The sequence below is a fragment of the Coenobita brevimanus genome, chromosome 16 (assembly GCF_032717465.1).
Source record: "Coenobita brevimanus isolate Jiangsu-jjx chromosome 16, ASM3271746v2, whole genome shotgun sequence".
NCBI lineage: Eukaryota > Metazoa > Arthropoda > Malacostraca > Decapoda > Coenobitidae > Coenobita > Coenobita brevimanus.
Genome location: NC_136969.1, coordinates 13105882 through 13114623, shown reverse-complemented (window position 1 = coordinate 13114623; position 8742 = coordinate 13105882).

The following is an 8742-nucleotide window of genomic DNA, read 5'->3' as shown; positions in this document are numbered from 1 at the left end:
CATCACTGCCGTAATCACCAGTCTCACAGCCATGACCATAACTACTATTACTACTACTACTACCGCCGCCATCACCATCACTACCACCACTACCTTTAATATCGCCACAACCGCTATTATCACCTGTCATTTTAGTCTTCTTCTGCGGTCTTTGGCTGCTGAAGTACGGGAGGAATATCATCGCACCGACTCCGCCACCGCCGCCACCGCCAACTGCAATTGGTTGGCAACTGACGACTGAACACAGCGATTGAACTGTAACAGGAGGACAGACGGACACACAGACACAAAGACACACAGATAGACTTCAGACCACACCGACACAGACTCGTTTTATGCATAGCCATTCTTATTAATTTCGGGAATATAATTCATGAACAGAAGCAGACAAGAGAGACTGGAAAAGAGTCCACTACGCATTTTTTATGGCTAAATATAATAATCAAAGTGTTGTATACAGTTCGACAGCACACACACCCTTGGTAGCTTCTCTTAGGAAATTCATATCACTTTGTTAATGTTGATATGATGTGCAAGTTAGGTTCTTTCAGTGTCACTAGATATCACTGCCTATAGAACAATGCAATATTTTTATTTTTAATTCCGAAAAATATGAAAGCGATGAAAATGGATGATCAGTATGATTCTGTGTCAGCGGTGTTCCCTAGGTAATATTCTAACATCTTCTCAGTGCAGGACCCCCACCTCATTATAGTGGTGTCCAATTTTCTCTGTTGCCACATTCTTTTTCTTCATTTTCCCAGTATTCTGGAAGACATAATCGGTGAGATGAGGCTGAATGGTTTAATGAAGAATATAGTAGACTAATTATGGTAGTGAGACTGCGGCAGGGTTATTAGGGCTGGTAGTTACCGTCGATCCTCGCGGCAAACAGCGGCTTATCTCATCATCCAAGGATAATTAAGTGCCATAATAAGAATGAAGGGTCCGGCGAGGGTGAAGGTGAGAGTGATGAGGGAAAGGGGAAAGAGTAAGGGGGTGGGAGTGAAGGTTGGCGTGAGGAGTTAGTGGTTTACACAGAACTAGCAGACATTGCCTACCCTGCCAGACCTACCAAATCGTACTTCTTTTCACGTCGCATTTGACCTTCAGTCTTTTAAACATATTGGGGTCAGACGAATGAGTGTGTAATTTAGCAATGTCTTAAGTGTCATGACAGGCATGAACTTTACATGCTTCCAGCCTTTGATTCTTATAAAAAGAATCCTGGAGTTTCTCTGGTCAGAAATGCGTAAAACTTGACATTGATCAATCAGATTGGAGGAGGAAATGACGCAATGCTCCTCTTTGCAATATGTGTGGATGCATGCAACAAACATGGTTGCAAACAAATGACGGTCAGCGGGTCACATAATCTTAATCTTGCCCTTGCTATGGTATACTAGCGTATGGTATCGTGTTGTTTGATGATGTATAGAAAACAGAAGAGTGGCTGATATACAGCAGGTAGCAGTGTGAATCAGTAGCCACTCATTGCAAAATGTTGAGAGGAGTACCATAACAGTTTGATGCGTAGAGCAGAGGGATGTACAGGAACATCTTGAGGTGAGAAAATGAGCTGAGTATTACACTTGCGAATGAAAGCACGACATTTCAACAGAGTTGTAAATAACGGAAAGGAATCAGACAGGATGCATGCTACAGGTTGAGTGCCCCAAGGATCAGTTGTGAATCCTATACGTTTCTATTTATGTTGAAAATACTGATGAATATTTGTGTTGTGAAATATCCAGATTCACTCAGGAAGTGACAATCGGTGACACAACAAATACTCTTCAACAGAGACTGTTGATTGAAAGAGGTATTGATAAACCGTTCAGCAGTGCTCAAACATGGGAAATAAATTTTAATGCAGACAAATGGAGGGTCCTAAAAACTGGGAACATAACTGTAAATTTTACCGTACCTACACAGTGATAAATACTCAACTCGCGAATGTTAACCAAGAAAAAACCTTAGAACTAATAGTATTAACAAATTATTTAACACCAACCTGACACTGGACGGAAGCAACAAAGAAAACTAACAGGCTAGATTTATAGACAGGGCATTCAAATTGGAATCAGAATATTGTCCTTACCTTACACAATTCATTAGTGCTTTTGTATAAGAAAAATTGCGTTATTTGGGTTATCATAACACGAATATATGGAAAAATTGGACAAGGTAATAAAAATGAAACCTAGTTTAAGGAACAAACCACGCGAGGAACGTATAAGGAATTTGAACTATTTTAAATTATGAGATCGCAGACGACGGGATGTGATTCAGATATGAAAAATATTAAACTGATGTGAAAATATGGTAGTCAAAAATGTACTGCACGGTAGCCCGGTTGAAATACACGAGGTATATGTTACAAAATTACCGCAAACGTTCCCAGTCAAATGAAGCAACGTATTTTTTCATCAGCAGGGCTGTAATGTATGAAACAAATTGCCATGTAAGTTGCTTGGATAAGGATCTTGTAATGAAGTCCCAACTAAATACCTTCATGTTTGATTAATACGAAAATTTGACTGTTTTTCTTTCTTCCAGATCGTGGAGAATGGAGGAATAGCGGAATATTATGAAATTAATGTTACTTTTCCCATACAGATTAAGACAGTGTTTAGTGTAGATTCTTCTTTCAGTCTTTACTATGATATTTCCTTGTCAGTTTTCAAACCTGCTTGGTGGTCCTTCTCACTTTTTCCTGTCGGTTTCGGCTGGATGATGATGGGCAGGGGAAGCCTTCTTGCTTCTCCGTCCTCATCTTCAGCTCTTAGGGTAAGATATCATAGTCACAGTCTTCTCTGCAGCCAACATCCTCGAAAGAACCATTAGGTCTGTTGATGTTTGTTTTCCATTGTACTGCTTCTTTGCTCCTCCTCCTCAGTACAGGCCACCATAACCAATAAATCAGAGAAAAATGAAGCACTACACGCGTCCTGGACCTCCGTTGCCTGGCGCCACAGGCAGGATAAGATCCCCGACGCTGATTGGTCTGTGATGAACTACCCATTCCCAAGGTCTGACGGTCTGTCCTTTTCCATATGTTTCTTTATGTGTCTTTGTCTATCTTTCTGTCTGCATTTTTCTGTCTTTCTGTTGTTAGACTCGTATTTAAAGATGGGCTTATAAAACTGTCTGTTACCAGTCATCACGGAACACTAAAAATAAGTACAGCTGAAAACAGTAAATAAGTTCATCCCAGGATACAGTAGAGTACGTGCTTAGGATGTAACAAGGCATATTTTCTGCAACCTTTTTTTTTTAATGCAAGAAAAAAGGAACCAATGGCCAGGAGCCCGTCCCAGAGAAAATCCAAAACAAGAGAATAGAGGGCCAAATTCATGATCTGTTCATTTTAAGATGTCCGGACACACTGCGTTTGAGAGACTGGAGAACATAGGCAGAGGGAGACGGTTCCAGAGTTGACATGTTGCATATGTGAAGGACTGGGAGTAATGGTTAACTCCTGGATTAGAGAGTTGGACAGAAAGGGGATGAGAGTTTGTTGCAAGACGGGAACTACGCACCTGCCGTAAGTATACAGTCCAGAGGAGTAATGACCATTGAAGTAGCAACAGAAAAGAGATAAAGATGCAATAATGTGGCGAAGAGACAGAGCTTGAAGGAAGCTAGTAAGAGGAGGAGAGTTAATAAGACTAAAAGTCATTGACTACACCTTGTTGAGAAGAGCTGTATGTGGGGAGCCTCCCCACACATGAGAGTTGTACTGTACACAAAGGCGAATAAAACCCCGTGTATAAAGTCAACAACTGTGCAGGGGCAAAGAAGGCACGGAGTCGGTTTAGCACACCTAATCTCTTGGAAGCAGATTTTATAATAGCTGTCTTGCATGGCTGTATATCAGGTGTGGCTTTCTATTCTTTGACTTATGTTAGCCTGAATTATGTTACCATAGGAAATTTAATTGTATGTTGGGATCGTCCCAACCTTTTCTTTCTTTGCGGGAAACAGGACTAGGTTGGTGGTGGTGATGGGAGAAGAATGAATTTGGCAAATAAGGTCAGTTAAGGTGTCTGGTGCCTGGAATAGACTATTGACTTAAACTGACCAGTGTAATTCACCGGGGCGGTCAGAATCACTTGATGGTCGTGATCGTCAGCATTTTACCCTCCCGGAAGGGAGCTGAGAGCTCATATAGTCCGATCTAAGGGCAAGGCCGTGACCTTCACACACTCGTCCCCTTGCTCCAGGGGGACAGTAACCACCCACTTCGTCAGTGAAACTTCGCAACCTGAGCGAGGCACGAACTCCCGTCTACCAGATGGCAAGCGAGAACGTTACCACTGCACCAGCGAGTGTGTGTGTGTGTGTGTGTGTGTGTGTGTGTGTGTGTGTGTGTGTGTGTGCTATAGATCATTATCGGAGGTTCCAGAGAGGCAGCATATACTGGCCTGCCCTGGCCTGGCCAATCCTATTGGACCAGTTATCCCACCACAACCCGCAGTTATCGGATTTACGTTTGCAGATCATGTCGGATCCGATGACTTGCGGCTCCCACCAGATCTGGTCTCTTTAACACTCTCACAATCCGACCAATATTCCGGATATAACACCGCCCCTACACGACACCTGACCTGACACACCAGCAGCCAGCCTGACTTTCATCATCTGCTGTGCTGATAACAATATCATTTTGGCTCGTATGTCATTGTTCGAAAGATTATGGCTGCACACAGGCTACCCTATCAGTGAATAGTGATGGAATAAATGGGACGCAGGATGGAAGGGAAGGGAAGGGTGAGAAGTAGGCCCTGAAGAAATCAATCAATCATTTCCTGTGGCACCCCACGGGATGCATAGGGCCTCGATGAACTCTCTCCACCAATATTTGTCTCTTGCCATCTCCTTCAGGTCCCATCAACACTCCTCTCCTGCTTCTCTTTTCATTGTCCTCAACCAAGTTTCCCTCGGCCTACATCTACCTCTTCTTCCTCTAGCAGTCCACTCTGGCACATCCTGTATTAAACTGCCTACTTTTCTGTATATGTGCCCCAGCCACTTCCAGCGAGACAGTCTCACATACTCATTAACAGGTTCCACTCTCGTAATATCCCTTACTCTTTCATTTGTAACTCTGTCTTGCCACTTTACCCCAGGAATCCTTCTCAGTATTTTATTCTCAAATCCTAATACTTTGTGATCTGCTGCAATTGTTCTGTTCCATGACTCGTTTTCATTTTTAAAGGCTCCAACATGCTTGCATGTGTCGGCCTTGGTCACCTAATGGCGGCTCTCCACGCTGCACGATCCATTGCAGCCTCCATGTTCAGTCCCTTAACCCTGAGGTCACACTTAATGACCTCGTCCCATGTCTTTCTCGGTCTACCCCTCATAACCCCATCCCCAATATTAACACTTCTTACCTTCCTCACCCAATTATCATCCCCCATCCTCTCCACATGTCCAAACCATCTCAATCTACCTCTCCTCATCACAACACCAATACACTCCAGTCCCATCCTACCTCTCAACTCTTCCATCGTAAACCCAGCCCCTCCAGGCCTTGGACGCAGGGACACACTGCACATCCACCTAATCATTGTCATTTCTGTACGTCTGAGCCGGCGAATATCCTCCTCCTTCACTGCCCAGGTCTCACTACCATACAGCATTACACTCCTAACACATGCTGCATACAAAGACCCCTCAGCACGTAGGGAGAGTCCTCTCAATGTCAGGAGAGGCAAGAGCTCCCTGAACTTTTTCCAACCACTTCTCACCCTAGCCACAGAGCTAGCTCCAGCCCCACCTCCAGCACACAACATGTCTCCCAAATAACAAAACTCTTCCACACACTCAAGAGATTCACCAGCAAGTTCAATCCTTTCACGTCTGACTATCTCCACCTGCTCACCCCGACATGCCGTACACATAAAATCAGCATTATCTCGCAGTCTACCGCTGATACCACTACATCTCTTATGCACCCATTTATCACACACACTGCACAAGATGGAATTACTTCCCACGCCCTTGTGGCAAACTGCACATGGCCACTCCCCCTCGTCTTTGACAGTACTGCCACCAACAGTGGCGGATTAAGGGGGGGGGGGGGCTGACTGGGCTGCAGCCAGGGGCCCCCAGTATTTGGGGGGCCCCCAATTCCTACAGTTTGTCAACAGAAAATGATACAAAAAGTCACCTAAGGGGAATGCATGATTGAGGGCCCTCCAGGGGGGCCCCTTCCCAATCCCCCATAACAAACCTTCCCTCAGGTATTCCCCCACGGCTACATTAACAATATATTTAGGTTTTCATTATATAAAGTAATAAAAATAACAATAGGGCTACATACAACTTAATTGGACCGGTGCATAAAAATAAAATAGTTACCGGTTCAATTACGTTTGGGCTGTGGTTTTCTTTCATGACTTCGTTATTTTATGCAGATATTTTAAACAGATATTCAGGATAATTTCTCCTTTCTTATTGAGGTATGTTTAGTACATAATAATTAGTATCTGTGAGACCTAGAAGAGAGAATCAGAATATTATTATTTATAAAGTATAATTTTATTCCTACTCAAATGCTGAAGTCTTTGTTGACATGACACTCCGGTACTTGTGTGCAGTAGAGGGAATCCAAGACCGTCCTAGGCGGCCAAAATAGCAACATTTAGACGTAAGTTTCTCTATTTGGTATTTTCATTACTTCTTTTATAAAATGGAGTACCTCAAGCATTATTATGAACTCTACTAAACGCACATCGGAAAGACAGAACAAAGGTGCAATGCTTCTGCAAGCCGACCTGCCACTTAGCAGCTGTGCAGCATGCTACTGTACAGAGAAAAGAGAAAATTACTCTTATCACTATTCCTCACTATGGTGCTATCGATAGGAGGTTCCGGTTTAGGTTTTGTGTTCTGTTTACTTAGTTTATTTTTACTAAAGATAATTATCGAGTAGGCCTAATGCCTGACGATTTTTCCCATCAATTTTTATAGTGTTCTTCGAGCTATGAAACACGGAAAGATAAGGTAATTGTAAAAGCATATACCGGTAGTACCTAGTTTGGTATTGTTAGGTTCATTTTTATAGGCTAAAACCTAATTACCTCCGCCAACGAAGTTGGAGGGGTTATGTTCTCATCCGTGTTGTTTTGTTTGTTTGTATGTTTGTCTGTGAACAAAATTACTCAAAAACGCACGGGCCGATTCTTACGAAATTTTGCATATAGACTGGATATGGCCAACTGAACAAATTATTAGATTTTGGTGAAGATCGGGTCAAAGGTCAAGGTCGTGGACGCGAAAAAGTCATACCCGACAATTTCATACTGAAAAATACTTCACGGATTTCAATGAAATTTTGCGGTAGGCTTTGATATTGTCCAAGGAAGAGGTGATTTGATTTTTGTGAAGATCGGGTCAAAGGTCAAGGTCACAGAAACGAAAAGGTCAAAACACATTTTTGGCCATAATTTCCTTTCTAATAATGATAGAGACGTGGGACCAACGAAATTTTGTAGTATTAAGAAGAGGAAGCACCAGTTTGATGAACGTCCCTCAGCTGAAACAGTATTTTCACCCAGAGAAAGTTTCAAGGTTGAGTTATTTTTACCAATCATTGACAAGCTAGTTTCAGCTCTCAAAGATCGTTTAAATGCTTACAAAGAAATTGAGGATAAGTTGGGCTTTCCTTCCAACCTAACCAAGCTTAGCAATGATTCCATCAGAAAAGCAGCAAATAAATTGGTGGAAGAATATTCAAATGATTGTGAAGACTGCTTTCCTTCTGAATTAGTACAATTTTCAGAACTATTCAAAACTGTCAGTGCCCAAGAATGGAATAAAGCACAGAGCACAAGCCCAGAGTCAAGGATGTTATTGCTTCTGAATGAGAATAAGTATACTCAATGCTTCCCAAATGTCCACATTGCACTGCGCATTTATCTTTCTATGGCAACTTCAAACTGCAGTGGAGAACGATCCTTTTCCAAGTTGAAAAGAATAAAAAATGAAGTTCGAAGTACCATAGGACAGCAGCGACTAAATCAGCTCTCTCTTATGAGTATATAAAATGATATTGTAGAGCAGCTGAGCTTCACTGACTTAATCAATGAGTTTGGCTTGAAAAAAGTTCGTAGACATGCAATGTAAGGGGAGCCTAGTATCATATTTATGAAGAGTTCATTGAAGTTTTTAGACTTATTATTGTTTTGCAACATTAGAATGAAAATATTTTCATATAATAAATTTGATACGTTAGAGCTGATATTATTTTATGCTTTTAACTACATTTTTACCTCAGGCTCTGCATGTTGATTTTCTTAATGCCTTATTTGAAAGGGGTTTTACAAATCTGCCCTAATTGTGATATCGGTAAAGATAATTTAGCTTTGACTTTGAGATATAGGTGATTTCAAACCCAATCGTTGGCTGCTGAATACAATGATTTTCGATCTGAATAAAATAATCGAGACTCGCTTCGCTCGCCAACTGTTTGATAAAAGGGCCCCCACCTGAAGTTTAGCCAGGGGCCCCATGCACTCTTAATCCGCCCCTGGCCACCAGCCCTAGATATCATCACTTTTGTTTTATCTGCATTTACCCTTAAACCCTTTTGCCCCATACCATCTCTCCACTTCCTAAACCTTTCCTCCGCCTCCCTTTCGTTCTCTGCAATCAACACCAAATCATCAGCATACAGCAACTCCCACGGAAGTCCGTTTCTAAAGTCACGTGAAAGGGCATCAAATACCATGA